This window comes from Strix aluco, chromosome 7 (genome assembly GCF_031877795.1).
Source record: "Strix aluco isolate bStrAlu1 chromosome 7, bStrAlu1.hap1, whole genome shotgun sequence".
Taxonomy (NCBI): domain Eukaryota; kingdom Metazoa; phylum Chordata; class Aves; order Strigiformes; family Strigidae; genus Strix; species Strix aluco.
In genome coordinates this window covers 16,827,502-16,846,160 of record NC_133937.1, presented here as the reverse complement: position 1 = coordinate 16,846,160, position 18,659 = coordinate 16,827,502, and the positions used below count along the sequence as shown (strand labels likewise).

Below are 18,659 nucleotides of genomic sequence, written 5' to 3'. Positions count from 1 at the left end.
ACTGATGAGCTCCACAGATGTCTGTAGCCTGTCAAAGATTAAGGAACTTGTTATGTAGAGCTTCAAGTATCGGAGTACTAAGAGTAAAAAGGACAGTGACAGAAAAGGGAAAGTCTTCACAACCCCAACATTAAAAACACACCATAGATAGAAGAAACAGATTCTTAAGGATTCTTGGTAAGTAATGTGACAATCTCAGTCATAAAATATTTAAAAGCTCTTTAAAGGTCAGTGGATTCCAGTAAATTTGACATTAGTACTTTGAGGTTTTGAAATTAATGCATTTATTGAAATATTTTATTAGCATTTTTTATTCTAGTCAATAGATGTGATTTTTACAAAAAGTAGATCTTTGTGGTCTACTTCTTCAAGCTGCCATTATGTCAATCAAAAATAAGTCCAGCTAATAAATTATTTTGGCAAATAAATGAAATGCTTTTGTGGTTAGTTTAGTGTTTTCCTAAAGTCCCAGCACAGTCCAGGAAATAGTCTGCTTTCTCTCTTAACCAAACTTACTGATTGCTATGTGTCAGCCACAGGCAGTCTCTAATATTGTTTTTGCCTTGCCCTTGCAATCTTACTAAGATGTGTCTTAGCCCACACTGGCTTAAAAACAAATTCAGGAGGCAGTGGTTCCTTTTAAAATTATTACCCCAAACATTTCCCTGGTGAAACATAAACACATATTAAATAACATGACATTAATAATTGCATAAAAGGAATGTTAAAAAAATAGTTTCGGGAGAGAGAATAAACCATTAATGAATTACTACATTAGTGAAGTAGTTTGGGTAATAGTTGAGATGTTTGTACTAAGTTGATAAATGCTGTGCTAGTAAATCACTTGCATAGATCTTCTTTTCTAGCCTTAGTTCAGAGTCCTTTAGATCTACAAAGGTTGTAGATAATTTTTGCACCCGCTCAGTCAATGACTGGCAATGCAGCATGTAGCCGCAGTCATTCATTCTGTCAGTCAGCAGCCCTTGATAATGTGCCTGTCAATATAATTCAGTGCCTGTTCAAGGAAAGTGACACTTTGAATAGTGGACACTTTTCAAAAGCATTCATACAGGGTCAGTTCCATGATAAATAAATATATTTTGTGTTTGGAACAAACAGGCAATACGTGGTTAGCTGGAGTCTGAGCAGAAATACACAACCAGTCTGCAGGACACAATAAACTGCAATGAAGAGTGAATATCATAAACGCAACTTTGTTTTTCATGTTGTATTAATTATGGGATAATGGATAATAAAGTCTTCAGGATCCTACTTGGCTCAATGGAGCCCTGATCCATGACCAGGGGCACTATGCACTACTACACTACAAATGAGATATTAGAATAATACTATCGATAGTTCTTTAAACCCTATAAAAAAGGGCACATATTTTCTTTGCTGAATGAAAAACACAGGCAAAAATCTTTAATTACTATTAACGGTGTGTTAAAGAAAGTATTTATATGGCATACAGTGTTTAGTTTCTAGTTTCTATTAATACAGACTGAGAATGTGAGGAAGAAATATGTGATAGTGACAGGATTTTTAATGGTACCTCACCTTAAATGCATTTTAAAATATGTAAATCAATAAAAAAATTATTTGTAATAGCAGACTAAGAGTGCTGGTTAGCCTTACTGCCGAATGAAATGTATGCTACAAGCCCTATTACCATACATCGTGGGAGCTGTAGTTAGGATTAATCTGTCAAAAGGGATGGTTTAGTGTTGATGAATATGACATGTGACCATTAATGATGTTGATTTTATCTCCTGAGATTAGCATGATTTACTTCGGATGGATAATAATGTCATTTGCTTGATGCAGTAGATCTGTTTACGAGCTGATTAAATTGTAAGGCCTTGCTTCATTTCATGCTATTTGGTTTACAGCTTCATTACTGCAATCACAAAAGCTGTGGAAATGTCCCACATCCCATGTCACAATAAATCATTGTTTAAGATTGCAGCTATGTATTTTAGCATTTCAGTTTTGCATGGACCATGCATTCCTTAACAAATATGTGATTGGGAATACATTAACAAGATATTCTGGAACATACTGCTGCAGAAATGTAGAAAATCAGCCTGAATCTTTTAATTGAGATTAAGGAAGCACTTGAGTAATTAGCTGTAACAAATTACCTTATTATTTAGACAGTGAAGTAAACGTTTTTGTTGCAAGAATGATTATCATAAATCTGCAGAAAAGTGACAGTCAAACAACCATAAAGGAAACTTGTAAGCAAACTACATTTTCTGCCTATTACCTTTTACATTTAAATAAAATTTATCAGAGACATACTCTAAAAAGAATGTGTTTGTTGTTTAGGGATAGTATATGTTACAAGCTATACCATCTGTAACTACTGCACTGGGAAGAGTATACACATGTAAATCACAAAGAAAAAAAAGATTCTGTTAATTATAATGGCAAATGCTAATGTTGCCATAGTTAAGGCTGTGTCAACGTTTTCATTATAAACCCAGTTATAAAGGAAGAAGGAGAGAGGGAGGTGGTAACCAGCCATCAGAGATTGTTGTGTGCTAAAATTTTGTATACAAAAGGGCACACTGAGCTCTCACACCATGTAAATCAGAGGTATCTGTGAAACCATGCTTGCAGTCCCAGTGAGAGGAGGACCAGGGCCAAGTGCTCAGCTTGGGAGTGAGAGTGACTTTTTGTTGCGATAATTTTTTCACATTTCACATAAAATGATATTGCTACTTTTATTGTACAAATTAAGAAAATGTTACATTTATCAGTCAAATGGGGCCTTTCAGAGCTTGTGGCTTACCACTGGCTGAATTTGATAACTGCAGTTGATTAAGTCTTGGTTTATGTGCTTAATTTTAATGAACATTTTTATAAATTTGAAAAGCATGCTTAAATAATTAGCTTAAGTTGCGTGTTTGATCGTAATAGAATGGAATTTCTTTTAGTTCTTTCTCTTTCATTTTTTTTAAACTCTCCCAAGCTGCTTCCTAGTGGATTTCATGGAAACATCTCAAGTTACCTTACGTGTGAATTCCGCTGGGTTATAATATCATCAAATGTGAATGTGAACTTTATAGTGGATTTGTTAACTTTTTTTTCCCTTAGCTTTTACCTAGCAAAACTCCACTCTCCACCTCAAAATATTTCAGCTGGCAGATGAAGAAGTGGGAACCCCAAGAGGAACTGTACTCATGTATAGTCATATACACATACTTGAATTATATTCTAGGTCAGGTCTAGAGTATCCAAGGATTTTCAAACGTGCTACAGCTATGACCATGGTCAAGATTTTTTACAAATGGTTCATGACTTGGATATTCTGGTCACCCAACCTGAGACATTTTGAAAAGCCTGGGTTTCTTCTTGTTTCTTTGTTTGTTCTTAATGGCTGATGTATGAAACATTTTGGAAAGTGGATTCTTTCAGGAGAGTTCATGCTGTGGATTTGGAAAGAGGGGACAACTCTAATGCTTGCAGCTCAATTCTGTTTGGTGGTTTGGGAACAGATTTACTGAGTTGATTTAGTTTTCCAGTATATTGTAGCTGCTGGGCATAGATCTACCACCTTTGACTTTTTGCAGAGCCAGTCCCTGTTGACATTGGTAAAGTTAATGAAAATGTTTCACATGTTGAAATGTTGGTATTTTCAGCAACATTTCAACTAATCAAATGAAAACAGTGATAAACATTTTCTCCTGTTTTCCAAAGAGCTCTAGACCTGAGTTAAATGAAAACATGTCCTTGAAAATAAATGGATGAATGAGTTTATTTTTCACCAGAAAATTATAACTGCTGGGGCAAAAAGAAAACGCAAAAAGAGGAAACCACACTTTGAATCTTCATTGCTTCAGGAAACATTTGGTAATATATTGCATCCCTGCTTAAGTTGGCTGAAATGTTATTACCACAGTTTCACAGTTTTATGTTTTATAACTTTGAAATTAAGCAAAACAAAGGCTTCCTCTCTTGATGAGCTGCACCTTTTGACAGCAATTTGGTTTCTGGCCAAAAAGAAAATGCAAAGGCAGAATTTTTCAGGGGGCACATTCTTTCACTAATATTCCTGTTGAAACTAAAAGAATGCCCTTGAAAATTCCAACTGCTGGCTTCACTAAAAATATATACTTTCACCACCCACCTGCCAGTGATGGTTATTTTAATGTAATGTATGCATAGAAGAAAATCCCTTCCTAGCACTGTGTGGTGGAGAGGCTATCAGCCAGGTTGATGGAGAAATGGTAGTTTTGTGGAAAGAGAGACCTTTAACCTGAATAGCTGAAGTCATCTCCATGGACTTTAGTAGCTACTATTCATATTAACAAGGACAAAAGTACTAAGGACATATAACTTCTTATTTCCCTTACAAGCTGTCCCCAATCTGCCCTCTACCATTCCTTAGACTCCATGATATTTGGGGAATCTATTTAAAGACAACTGATGAATTCTGGCTGATGCTTTGAGGTTGTTTTTCTGCAAATGGTGGCACTGTGTAATGCATATGTGTCTCATAAAGCTGCTACCATGATAGGAGTGAAGCGACTATTGGATCTTTGTGACTGAACCCTGAATAAACAATTTATACATTCAGAAAGTTGATGGCTGCTGGAAGATGCTTCCTCAGTTTTCTCTGCAGGTGCCTTTGAGTATGACAATTATTAAAATTATTAAAGTAAAAGAGGGGTTTAAAATACTTTGGATGGATGCAATTAAAGGACAGAAGTTGATTCTCTGGGTGGAAGAGGGAAAAACCTATGCGATATTTTGCAACAGGAGAACTGGTTTAGCTGCAGGTCTGTTCACCGATAAAGGAAGCAAGCTAATCTAAAAATAATACTTTTTTTAAAAAATGTGGTCTACAGTAGAAGGATCCTGGGCAGCTTTAGGCCAAAGAATTTTCCAGGCTGGTGTTGAAACTCAGGCAGGTGAATACACTTTTCATCTGGCATTGCATCTTATACGTCTACATATAATATTCTTAAACCTACGGCAAGGTCAGCAGATGTTACACCCACTGCATTTAAGATCTAAATTGTATATAGCAGGCCATCTACATAGCTGGAGCTCTTGGATATCAAGAAAACTGTGGTATTTTTAAGACAGCACTTGCTAATGAGAACTTATAACAATTGGATTTCAGAATTCCAGATAGAAAGATGAATCCAGCAACATGTTAGCACTGTTTTCTGTTTGAATGCTAATCCTAGTAGGGATATTTTCCCAAATTTAGGCCACTAAGAGAAAGGACTAAATTTGCCTTCAGCAAATTTTGTTATTTCATGAATTTGCTGATATCAGCAGAAAGTTGGGCAGGCGTGTACTGGGACCAAATTTTCTTTAAGAGGTTCTTAAGGAATCGGCACACCCTAAATCCTTGGCTGTTCTAGAAGGCATCCAAATGGCTGCTGAGGAGGGTCAAAGTTGTAAGCAAAGAAAATCTACAAGGTAGTGTGTATGCAGTACTTACATTATATCCATTGTAAGCCTTGTTATAATATTTAGAGGTTGCTTGATGGCACTTACAGCAGTGAGTTCTGAGCAGCTTTAGGAATCAAAACCATGTGTTTTCTGAAGATAGATTCCTAAAATATACCTTGTTAGATTTCAGGATAAGAAAAATCTGTATGATGATGCAGCCTGATTTTCTGTATTACCAGGGCCACAAAATTTCATCAAGGCGCTCCTGCATTAAATGCAGCTATGTTTGATTGAGCCAGCTAAAGAATATGAAGAGAAATCGGGGCAGACAATTTGTTATTTTCTCCCTTCATAGAGTTCAAAAAATAGGTTTTGCAAAAACCAATTGTGCCTCCCTCAATTATTGCATTACCTCTAACACAGAGGCTGCTGTAGTCAAGCCTTTTAATGAACAAATTTTGTAGAATTTAGGGCCTCTGAAGTGCAAAGCCACAACAGAGTGTGGCTCTTAATGTGCCATATGAGCATTATGTTGCTTGCTTTTTCTGTCAAAGCTGGCATGTATCAGTGCAATAAAAGAAAAACTATTTCATTCAAAATTAAATGGCGACATCCAATTAAAGAAAAGACTCAAGTCTGAAACCGTAAAATCTATTGAAAGTTTCTTTCTGTTTTAGAGGAAATGTACCAATTGCTAATGGAAGAGTTACTCTAAACGATTGGCTACTAGTTAACTATTATGTGTTCTAGCAGGATCTGTAGTTGGATTTTTTTTGTCATTCCTCCTCCTCAGAAGATTTGGAGAAAAGAACAGAAAACTATTGAAAAGATTTTCTTAGTCTTTTATCTTTTGAATCAGTGTCATACTAACAAAAAGATGTTTTGAAGTCTTTAACCATTAATTGACTAACTGGTTTTCTTTAGACATAAAACTTGTCAAGGCCTTGATTGTTGTGAATCCATGGTGATAGATTCTGGCTGACTGCCTAAGTACAAGGTCTGTGAACACTAGGATAACACTTTCTGAAACAATTTGGGCTTATCCCCCATAATGTCATTTAAACAAACTTAATTGACTAAAACTTTCATTTTTGTGCATTCTGTATGAGGTACTATTTGAGAGAAGAGGCCTTTAGGGAACAGACCCTAAATGACAAAATCTGACCTCTACCTAGCCTTGGATTTCTCAATTCTTGTTTGTTTACACAAAATAAGCCAATATTAACTGCATTAAAAATTCACTATAAGCAGAAAGCCTGTTATATACTCTCATTTTCCTTTAGTGAATAACCTTTAGAATGGGTCCAAACTGAGACTCTATGAGTAGCATAAAATTCACACACTTCTGCAGTGAGACTAATCATGTTCAAATAATTGTCCATACATGTCAGTCAGTAAGCTTGTTCTATATGAAGGAAGAAAAAGTTTCAGACTGAAAGTTAAGACTTGACTTTTTTTGTGGCAGTGAAACTTTACTGAAGAGATGCCCCTGCAATGATTTTCTTAAATTTAGAGTTCTGGACATACTCAGAATTACACATCCATCTCTACAGAATAGCAATTTGCATTTTCCACTTCTCTTTCATTGGTAAAATGACTTGGGTTTGAGTGGAAGTAGTATGTCAGATTTAAATAATATACAAGAGTGATAAAACTGTACTCTAACACTTTTTCCAGGGAAACATGACAACTCTGGAATGACTGTTTCATCTCTAGGAAGTCTTCAAACATCAGAAGGTAAAAGTTCTTACACCTAATGAGTTTTGAATGGCCCACATGACATGAGTTGGTGATAGTACTCTATTCTGTAGCTGTCAGTGCCCTCAGGGCTCTAATAAGTCTCAATGGCCTTCACCACCTTCACCCAGGGTCTCCCCCAATGCCTGCACACAGGCCCTGGAGCTCCCTCAGTCCCTGCCTGAGCTACGCCATAGGAGTGCCAGTCTCCAGCCCGGCCATGGGCCTCAGTAATCCTAACTGAGCCTGACCCATGGGCTGATGGTCTTGGCCTCGCTTTGTCACCATGGACCTGTTCAGAGATCATGACCTCTGTTACACTTACTGGGTCTGATCCTGACCTGCAGATAGACTGCCAGCTTGACCATGAACCTGCCTTATCACCACAAGCTTGTCTAATGGTCTGAACTCTTGGTTCAACAACAGCTACTATCTGTGGTCCTGCCCAGCTTGCTCACTGGGACAGCCAGGACCCTGCCCTGGTGACTGTGGCATTGCCCTTGGGTCCCCATTCCCTGCTGGAGCAGCTGCCCTTGCTGCTTCCTGACAGTACCACAAAAGGTCTTATCTTTCAAAAAAAATATCACAGATAGGACTTATAGACCAGTCCTTACTCTGCTGTAGTCAAGGGGTGACTTCCAGTGATGTTGGCGATCTTTTTGTTTGGGAATCTCACCAAGAAGCCCATCCAGTGAAGGAAGCTCCTCTTAGCAGTGTACTTGTTTCATTTCTGTCTCACAGTTCTTTTCCTAGAATAACCACACAGCTTTAACATAAACATCCCATTTTCTTTTGGTCTTTCTTTCAAAAATTATCCCAAGAAAAGAGAAGTTTAGCCTAAGCAGCTTTGTAATGAGTTAAAAATCACATGGACGAGTTGGGACTTGGGCTTTCATTACAGACAAAGTCTAGCTGCAACCTGGAATAGTGTGGAATAGTCATTTTTGTCTCCTGGATGCACAGGAGTACTGCAACTCTACTGCAAACCTAAGTGCCAAGCAGCCACTACACTGCTCAAAGGGTGCCGATCAATGTGCCAGTTACTTCTCCTAAGAGAATGCAAGTATGATTAGTAGTTATTGTTAGCATGGAAATATTTCAGATATAAGGAGTTTTATTATATTTTGTTTTGAATTGACCTAGGTTTTGCTGACCAAAACAGAAAAAAAACAAATCTCAATCTTATTTGAAAACAGTTTTTAATGGAAAAATGTTGTTCCAGTTTTCAATTCATGGAACACATATTCAGAACTAAATTTTTTCTTTAAAAGTTTTATGTATAGTTGTATTTATTTTTATATATATAGAAAATCACATTTTTGCTATGCAGAATTTGGTTGTCTTAACTCCTGTGTTTAACTAACTACTTTGGTGTTAAAAGGCAAACATTAGTAATGTGGAAGTTACGTTTGTGAAGCGATATATCCACAAACTGAGAATGTTTTTAACATGTCTGAAGTAGTAACTTTGAGACTATGCCAGCTTTCTTAAGTCCATTATCTCCATCAATAGCACTTGTATATGTGATACCTAAAAGGTATTATTTAATTATTATGCAGGTCTTGTTTGACTGCAAAGGCACTGAGTACCATTCAACATGAAGGCATGGTATTCTTAGGCTAACTCTTTTATTTATCTGGACAAGATGAGACTTTCTGAATAACAGTGTGTCTTGCAATTGTTTTACAGAATCAAGTCTACTGAGAGTATACAGCAGAAAGCTTCACTACGCAGTTGCGGAACAGTAAAAGAGGGTGCCTTTGAAGGAAAAATGGTGCTGCCAATGATGCTGCTAGGATGCTGAAGTGTACAGTGATTTTTATGTTATTTTGATGTGCTGCATCTGTACAGCTGAAAATTAGATGCAGAGTGAAAATTACTAGTGACAAAAGGCTCAAGGCCCAGTACCAACAAGAAGAAAGCATCTGCCACCACTGAAAAAAAAGGATGTGTAATCCTTTTGGGGCTGTGTGCCCCATCTCCACAGTGAGTGGTAACCTGTGTGAAGGAATAATGAAGGAATAGAGTGTGTTGTTGTAGCATACTGTTTATTTACTGTTGGTTTTTTCTAACATTATAAAATAGTTTGAACATTATGAAAGTTTTCTGATATAACTTCATGACCCTTCCTTTTTCTCCAAGTACTTATACCTTAACATATTTTACAGTTAAACCAATTTATTAACAATAAAAAAGTATTGAGATATCAAATACTGTATGAAAACCGTTACAAGAATCCCTTCTGCCAGTAGTAAATAACAAAACTGAAAAGGTATGTGTTAAATGAACATTAACAGTGAGGCAACACAGTCTCACTGCTAGTGGTAGTGGAGAGCTGAGTGGTTGCACGGGAAACAGTGAGAACCAGGAATAGTTGTTCGCTGCACAAGTTCATGTGACTTGTTCCTCATCTGTCAGTTACTGCACAACTGTGAGCATGAAGGGTACAGGTACCCATATATGTTAAAGCAGGGTTCAGCAATTTAAATTAGTGGGACAGTAGGGTAATCCTCCAACTGCCATTAGTTCTGCTCTGTCATCTCTGGCTCAGCATCAGAGAGCAAAGGAGCCACAGCTTTATCCCTGTTTTCTCACTTCTCACTCTCTTTTACACTTTTAAGTTCCTCATTGAATGAGAGGTGCTGGTTCAATCTGCACTACAAGTCTTTATGCATTTCTTACCATAGGTCATCCAAGAAAAATTTCGCTGTTGGTTCCTCGTCTGCTCTCCAATAATCTGGGTGTTTGTCTCAGACCTATCTAAGGTAGAAAGTCCTACCAAAGCAAGAAAAGAACAAGTATTTTTTGTCATTGGAAAGACAGAAAAAAGGCCTTTCCTTCTACACTAAGCAGCTTGCAAGGCCAAAAGTTGATAATTTTACATAATTAATATGTCTTTATTTAATCTCTGATCATTCACTTGTTCAAAAGCTGTTTCAGGCCAGTTTATTAACTCACAGACAGACCAGTAATTATTGTATATTTAAGACACCTAAAACCAAAAAACTGTCAGGCCTGACTATTTCACAAGGGGATCAGACTAAAAGGCTGACACATTACCACTTTTTCAGATTAGCAAAGCCTTGGATGCAGGCTTTCCTCCATCATTCCTAAAATGTTGCTAATCCCTAGACCCAAGGTTTTGCAATTCTATAGCTGGACAGCACCTATGCTAAAAGGATTTTCCATTGCTGCTGTCTGTTTAGCAGATTAGTTGTAGGAGGGAACACTACAGAACAGGCCATGCTTGACCTGCACAGAATCTCCAGATGTCTTGAGTTTTTCCTGTTTAGAAAGCTCTCAAGCATTAACAATTAGCAGTGGAGAAACATTAAAAATATGTCTATTACTAACCACAATATCTTCATTCTTGCCTTCTGAAAAGGGAAAGACAGGTGCCCTAAAACGGTTGTGACTAAGGAACTTCTTAATTTAATCTTTAATTTAATCCACTGTAACACAGCATAGACTGTGCCATAAAGCTAGCACTACTAAAACTATATTTAATAGTATAGCAGTAAAACAAAGTTATACAGTGAAAGTTGTCCTGAGTTTGAGTAAGTGGTGGGGGTTTTTGGTAGCAGGGGAGGGGGCTACAGCAGTGGCCCCCTGTGAGAAGCTTCTCGAAGCTCCCCCAGCTTCACATTGGACCCACCTTTGCACTAAGGCTCGGCCAATTAGCTGCGCCTCTGCGGTGGAGTTGGGAGAGTTGGGAGAATTTGCGAGGAGAACATCTGTGTGAACACTGAGGTCAGTTGAAGAATGGAGGAGGAAGGAGGAGAGGTGCACCAGAACCAACACTCCCCTGTACCCCATGGTGAGACTGTAGGGCCACCCCCCTGCCATGGAGGTCTACGGTGGAGCAGATGCTGATTTGTGGCCTGTGGGGGGCCACACGCTGGGACAGGTGACTGCACCAAAAGAAGGCCAGGACCCTGTGGGAAGAAGCCCCCACTGTTGTAGTTAAGCGCTGGGAGGATTGCAACATGAGGGAATGACCCACACACCTGTGGGTGTGACTCGTCAGAGCTGGTTTGTGGAGGACTGTCCCCTGTGAGAGGACCGCGCTGGAGCAGGGGAGGAATGCTCGAAGTCGTGCCCCCCTGCACCTCAGGTGGAAGAAGCGGCAGGACTGACCACACCCCTCATTCCCTGCCCCCCATGCCACGGAGAGGGAGGATGTAGAGATATCAGGAGCATAACTGAGCCCAGGAAGAAAGAGGGATAGGGGAAGATGGTAATGCTTCTCATGGTCCTACTCTGTCTGTTAAGTGTTGTTGTTAGTGTCTGTATTAAATTTATGTTCTTTTTTTTCTTCTCCTAACAAATCTGTCTTTTGCCCATGACTGTGATGGATGGATCATCCCTCTCTGTCCTTATCTCGATTCCCAAGCCTTTTGCTTTATTTTCTCCTTCCCAACACTGTGGGGGGGGGAAGGGGAGAGTGAGTGGCTGCGTGGTGCTCAGATGTCCTCTGAGCAAAAACCACGACAAAACTGCATAAAGAAGTATGTATGTATGTATGCATGTCTCCTGTAATACCAGCTTTGATTTTTTTTCCTTTTTTTTAGTAATCAATTCAAGAAATAATTAGCTGAATTTAAAAACATTTACCTTGCTTTGAAACCATCTGGACCCGCTTTAACTTGGTGGGCTAGAGGTTATGATGGAAGAGTGGTGCTGAGGAAGTAGCATGCATTCTCCCCTCATGAAGTTACGGCATTTCACAGTGTGATACACCATAAACAATGACTCTGTGAGCCACAATCTGGAAAATCCCCCAATGTATAGAGCAATTGGTTTAGAACAATAGTAAAGATGACAACTTCTCACCAACTAAAGCTCTTTGTGGCTTCTTCTCTACCTCTTGCCTGAGCAGACCCTTGGTATTGGGTCCCAGACCTTCCCATTTGCTCAATAGTGAGTCCTATGACTTTCTCTTGTTCCCATTTCTCCCTCTGCAACCTATTATTCCCTAATTCTGCCTTGGATCGTTCCTTTTATGTCCTAAAACTCACACTGTGCTGTTAAAGACTTTGCTTGTGAGACTACAATCTCTGTGCTGATTGAGGGGTGAAGAAGGAGAAGTCAGGACATTCTTAGTCATTTCAACAGAGGAAGGAAATAGATAATTTTTAGAACTGCTTTGGTCTCTTTATTATGCAGGATTTGATGCTGAAATATTTAGTTCTCTCAAGCCAAGGGCTAATCACTGTTTCTTGCACAAGCTTTCATACAGAGCACAATTGTGGATGTCCCTCCCAAAATGACACTTTCTGCTCTATTCACACCAGAAGGCAATCAGAACTTGCGTGTGATTCTCCATCTTCCTAGCAGTTCAGAGAGACATCTGACCAGAGACTGCTGAGGCACAGAAAGCTGGAAGACACAGTATCTTATACAGAGAAGGAATGTGGGAATAAGTAAGCAGAAGGGCCAGAATTCCTCACCCTAGGGAACTGTGGAACTGACACTGGAAGACTGTCGAGTCAGTATGTCCCCAGAATGAGAGGACATGAGTTTAAGCCACAAATAAATCCAGATTGCAGAGGCTTGAGCTCAGGTAAGAGTCTGGATTACATGAAATTTGTAAAGAAAGTACAGGAAATCTACAGTGATTTCATTTATTTAAAATCTGTTCTCAATCAAACTAAGACAAATTTGTTTCAACAGAAAAAAAAAAATCCTTGAAGGGATTCCCAGAAGTTTGAATGAAGAGGTTTTTAAAAATTCAAGTTTAAGACATTGCTGTACTTGAAAATTATTTCAGGGTGAGGCAGGGTGTGAATTTAATAGCAACAACCCTACAAAAATATTCTACATATAGAAGCTGATCACATAACATGATTACCTTATTGTAGTTTGTATTCTAGAACAAGCATGTTGGCACAAGAAATTATTCAGTAAGAATGCTGCTTTTATTCTTGAATAATTCCATGTGCAGTCAAGCCTTTAGTCAAATCAGCACAACTTTATATGTAGATAAATTGTCAGTCTATCCCTGCTTGCATTTACAGGAAATCTGTATCTGTTACTAAATGCAGATGACAGATCTGAAAACATCATATTTGTTTGCAGAATAAGCATAGTTCCTACAAGCCCCCACCCTTATTAACCTACTATTTCTTGTGCCCTTTGGAGGTTTTATGAACTGCATATCCTTCATATTTTGTGTTCAATGTCATTAGCAAACCAATAAGTACTATGAAGAGAAGGAAAACTTTTCCCTTGTTTGCTGAATAGCCAAAAGGGAGAATATTTGAGTGTGACAATGCTCCATCTACTTTATATAGAAGTCCAGGAGAACAAAGCAAAGTTGCTTTTCTTTTGGAGAAAAAAAAAAAAAAACACACACCACTTTGTTCTAGTTCAGTAAAAAAACCTAACATGTTAGACCTTTTAACCATAAAGGCTTTCCTTTCTTCACATGGTCTAAGTATTTGTGTTTGTCACCTGTGTTTGCCTAGTTCTGTCATGAGTGCTGTCTCAAAGCCTTAATAAAACATTAATGTCCAAGTCCCAGAACTTCCACTGTTACATTTCTATCATTTATCTCTGTTACTGATTTTGGCTGTGGTTACTTTTCAGAAAAGTGAAATAGCAAGCTATACATTTCAAGGAAGACACAAGATTTATGACATACAACTGGGACCTGCTGCTAGTGATTTAAAATATCAGTAGGAACTCTTAACATGTAGTTAAAATTGTTCATTTTCTACTTTGTGTACTCTAATACAGGGTTTAACAATTCAAGTACAGACTGGGTGGCCTTATTAGCATCTTTCTCTGAATAAAAAAGTGTATCTTTTAATTCAATTGCACCTAAAAGTTGCCACCACCAAATGGCTACTTTCTAGTCCATAAGAAATTATGTGGTGCTGGCTGTTCAGGCATGTTTAACATGAACTTGCCCCAGCTGTATTCTCAGCAGAGAGCAACTCCTGAAGAGCCCATGAAGATTGATCTGCTTTTTATTCTACTACAATTACATCTCCAGTCCTGGTGCTTCCCCCAGCAGACTGGCACAAAGAGGTCAGTACTGTTATCACATTTACAGTTCACGTGCTGTGGGCAGGAGTCTGCATCCCTGTTTAATGTCACAGCAGACTATAGATACCAGGCATTACACAGACGTTCGGTGATAACATTTTTCAGAAATGCGCAAGCCCAAGACCAATTGGTTTTCTTGTCGGGGAGGTCATTCTAGATTTCCAAAATAGGATCCGTGAACAAGATAATTCCTCCATTTCAGATATGTTTTTGTTCTTTAAATATGTATCATCAGCCATACCAATTATTGGCTATTCTGATCTATGGTGCAATAAAATAAAGACATATTTAGCAATGATGCAACTCATATTTGTGTTGCTCCGCTGACACAAGCTCAGTATTAATTTCAGAGACCATCAGCTTCACAGTATTCAAGATAAAAACTGCCTGGGAAAAGAGTAATTACTAAGGTCTGTATGTCTCTCATTTGTGTATGTGGGATACTCAACATAAGTACAATCCAAAGCACCCTTCCTTCATCCTAATAAACACAGGGCTCCTCAGCTGGCTGGAGTCAGAGAACCAGACAGCATGTGGGATGTTTAGACCTGGAGTTTTCCTCAGGGCTGTCATGTTAGCAGCACCTTAATCACTACACAAAATGCCCGCTCCCACATGCATTGCCTGTAAAAGCAAAGCTGAAACAACTCCTGCAGCCCCACGTGTCGTCAGAGGCGGCCTGTGTGGGGCTGACAGGCACTGCTGGTGGCTGGGGCCCAGTGGAGCCGGCCAGGCTTTCTGTCCCAGGGCCTGCAGCCCTGTGCCCTGCCGAGGTGCACCCCCCACCAACCCCCCAGGGAGTTCTAGAAGGTTCCCCAGCACCTCCCCTCAGGAGGAGCCACAGCACTGCCTCAGCTCCTCGGCACTGAGCACCCAAAGGTACTTGTGGAGTCAGCCATGGCTTTTGTAGAGGGGGAGGATTTGTGTGTCCTTTCCAGTTACTTGTGAGGGGAAACCCAGCCTGAGGTGTAAAATACCTGGGTGCAGCCAGGTGACTTTACAGTCACCTCACAGAAATCTGCTGGGCCACCAGCGTCTACCCAGAGTGGGATGCTGAGTAACATTAATTAGGCAAATCAAGAGAAACTGTGTGATTCAACCTGCTCACCTGGGAAAAATCAACCTTTGTTACACTGGGCTCCTCTTTAAAAAGGAACAAAGGGGTGCTAGTAACCTTTGGTGCGGGTACACCAGCATTTGTCTGGAAAGATGGAAGCTATTTTCTGCTACCAGAGAATGGATAGTAAGGAGCAGGTGCTGAGCTGCAGCCAGGTTGGTGTGGGCCTGGCTCTGTGCTCTCCCTGCAACCTTGGCCATGGGCTGCATGGCCCTGTGGGGAGCCATGCACAAGAGCAGCGGGAAGCATCTGTGAGAACTGCAAGCAGGTCAGTGACTAAGCAGAAATTAGATTACTTTTTTTCCTCTGAGGATTTTTTTGTTGTCATGTTAACTTATTTCAGACCTTTTTAAAGTATGTATCAAGAAAAATACTTTCACGAATCATCACCTACTTAAGTCTATTTTGGTTCGAATATTATTCCTTTTGCTGTTGGAAGTAAACTTTCTTTATAAAGAGCAATTTTCCTTTAAAACAGAGAATTTTATGTTTGATATCAAAGTAGCTTTTAGGCTGTTTGCTAATTATGTATCTTGCAGTATGGTGTTTCATTTTAAGGAGTTATTTTTGGCAGTATTGGGTTTTTTTCAAAAATATAACAATTGATCTTTTTGACTTAATCATAGAATTGCAGAATGGTTTGGGTTAGAAGGGACCTTAAATATCATTTCGTTCCACCCCCCCTGCTATGGACAGGGACACCTTCCACTAGACCAGGTTGCTCAAAGCCGCATCCAGCCTGGCCTTGAACACTGCCAGGGAGGGGGCAGCCACAACTGCTCTGGGCAACCTGTGCCAGTGCCTCACCACCCTCACAGTAAAGAATTTCTTCCTTGCATCTAATCCAAATCCACCATCTTCCAGTTTAAAACTATTACCCCTCATCCTATCACTAGACTCCCTGATAAAGAGTCCCTCCCCATCTTTCCTGTAGGCCCCCTTTAAGTACTGGAAGGCCGCTATAAGGGCTCCCTGGAGCCTTCTCTTCTCCAGGCTGAACAACCCCAACTCTCTCAGCCTGTCCTCATAAGGGAGGTGCTCCAGCCCCCTGATCAGCTCTGTGGGCCTCCTCTAGACCTGTTTGAGCAGGTCTATGTCCTTCTTAGATTGGGGGCCCCACAGCTGGGGTCTCATAGGAGCCTGTGGTCCATCCATCAAATCCATGTCTTTGCAATTTGGAGACAAGGATGTCATGCATGACAGTGTCAAAAGCTTTGAACAAGTCCAGGTAGATTATGTCAGTTGAGATGTTATGGATTTTGCTAATAACTCATTTTCCACAGGAAAAAGCAATAGTTTCTAGGATGGTTTTCCTCTTCAGAAGGGAGTTCTGTAGCATTTTTTAATGTGTAATGTGCTTGGCTCTGTTTTGTGACATTTCCAATTGTTAAAAAGCAAACTGGGGTTTCTTAAGTGTTAGAAGGAAAAATACATAGTTTTTAGACTATTGTTTACCTAGCTGTTAGTATCACACAGTTCCTTCTATGACAAAAATGTTAATTAATCATTTAACCATGGTAGATTTAGTCCTAACCACTCAACTCCTATTGCAAGGCTTTAGAACAGGAAGGCACTTGCTGGGCTACTGAGTCCTCCCCTCCCTATTGCTGCTGTGATGTCAGGTAATTCTTTTTTTAAGTGTGTTGTACTCCATTTTAACAACAGTTGTGTGGTTTATTCCTGCTATTCCCAGAGGATGGCTGCTACAGAACCTGATTGCTTTACAGCATTGCTGGTGAGCCATTTGCCATTGGCACAGACTTGGGATAGAGTCAAAAACAATGAGCTACCAACATACACTTAGGAAAAAAAACAAACAACAACCAAACCACAAAACAAACAACAACAACAAAAACCTGTACCAGCTATCAGAAAGGTTTAGCACCAGTGCTCTGTTGGTTAAGAACCATCTTCTAATTTCAAACTTAGTTTATTCATGGCAAGCTAAAGTCCATTTGGTCTTGTGCCAAAATTCTCTTTTAAATTGAATAGCCCTTCTTTCTTTTTCCTCTCAGTTTTTTAACTAACACAGTTAGACAGCAATCCTATCCTCTCTCAGCTTTTGTTATCATAGACTAAACAAATCAATCTTGTTTAACCTAATTTCATAAAATAGGCTTTCTGTTGCCCTGATCTTCCTAGTAGTCCTTCTCTACCTGCTATAGTTCCAATTAATCTCTCGAATGCAGGTGACTAGACTGTACGCAGTATTTCAGGTGAGCTCTTCCCAGTGCTTTACACAATGCTATTACTTTTCTCTGTTGGAGGTTACACCAGCTGCCTTATCCTGGTGATCCACAGTCATCGTATTTCAGCAGACCTAAAGCATTTCTTATGTTGAGAAATTACAACAACGATGCTTTTTTAGCCTAGAATGCTAGGATTTTTTTTTTAATCAGAGAAAGTTATTTAGTGTGTTGTGATCTATTTTGATTAATCCCAGACTATATCTGCTAAATTTTGTTCTGCGCCTTGTTACTTTTAACTTGTCATTGCAAAGGTTTGGCTAATACTGGAGTCAGAATGATGAACATATCAATCTCAGGCATCCTATTTCCCTTCTTAAAATAGTCTTTGTTCATTTTATGCCATTTTTTGTTTTGGTTAAGTTTGGTAGAAAGTCCTTGCTACTGTTCTGGTCTCATATTCTAGATTTCTGAGTTGGAGTGGGGATTAAGTAGACTCCTAGAGTTTAGAGCTATACCAGATTTTATTTTTTTTTTCTACTTCACCTGGTTTCCATTCTCTAACATCATTCCTATTAGCTATTTCCCTTTTACACCATTCTCAGTATTGCCCTTTTTTAAATTAATGCAACATATCAACTTGAGGTTGGGAACATCCTTAATCTCTACTGCATTCCTTTCTTCCTTTCATTTTATTTCTGTAACTGAAAAAAAGCCTTTATTTTAATATCCTTTGCAAAGCTGAACACAGCTCTTTTGGCAATTCTTACTTCACCCCTATGTTTCTCAGATAAGGACTGATTAGCAGACAAAAACTTTTTTTCCCATGTGTTATTTCTGTTTCTTTTTTCATGTACATGTAATGTAACACATTACTTGAGGTGATGGTGTATCCAGTTAGGCCTCGAGTACCTTCTTCTGGGTTTCTTTTTTCTTTTTCCTGTGTTTGGAATATAGATCTTGACCATTTTAAAATTCTTGACATGAAGTATTTGTAAGACTTTGCTCCCTACTCAATCTATTTAGCTCCTCAGTCCAGCTGACATGACTACATCAGAGTTTGCCCTTCTGAAACTGAAACCTTTAGAGACCTACTTCATTTGTTCTCCTGTTTAACTTAAATCAGTTTTGTCTCACTTGATCCAGAGCTGACTTCT

The 18,659-nt window shown here is 39.2% G+C and overlaps 2 long non-coding RNA genes across 4 annotated transcripts in view; one reads left to right on the top strand and one right to left on the bottom strand.

Moving 5' to 3' along the window:
- Positions 1-18,659, bottom strand: part of LOC141925853 (uncharacterized) — a 156,788-nt gene that overhangs the window by 131,142 nt on the left and 6,987 nt on the right. The gene's annotated exons all lie outside the window — the stretch shown is intronic.
- Positions 7,088-9,360, top strand: LOC141925854 (uncharacterized). Its single transcript, XR_012623966.1, has 2 exons — positions 7,088-7,149; positions 8,839-9,360. It is a non-coding gene; the product is annotated as an uncharacterized LOC141925854 (long non-coding RNA).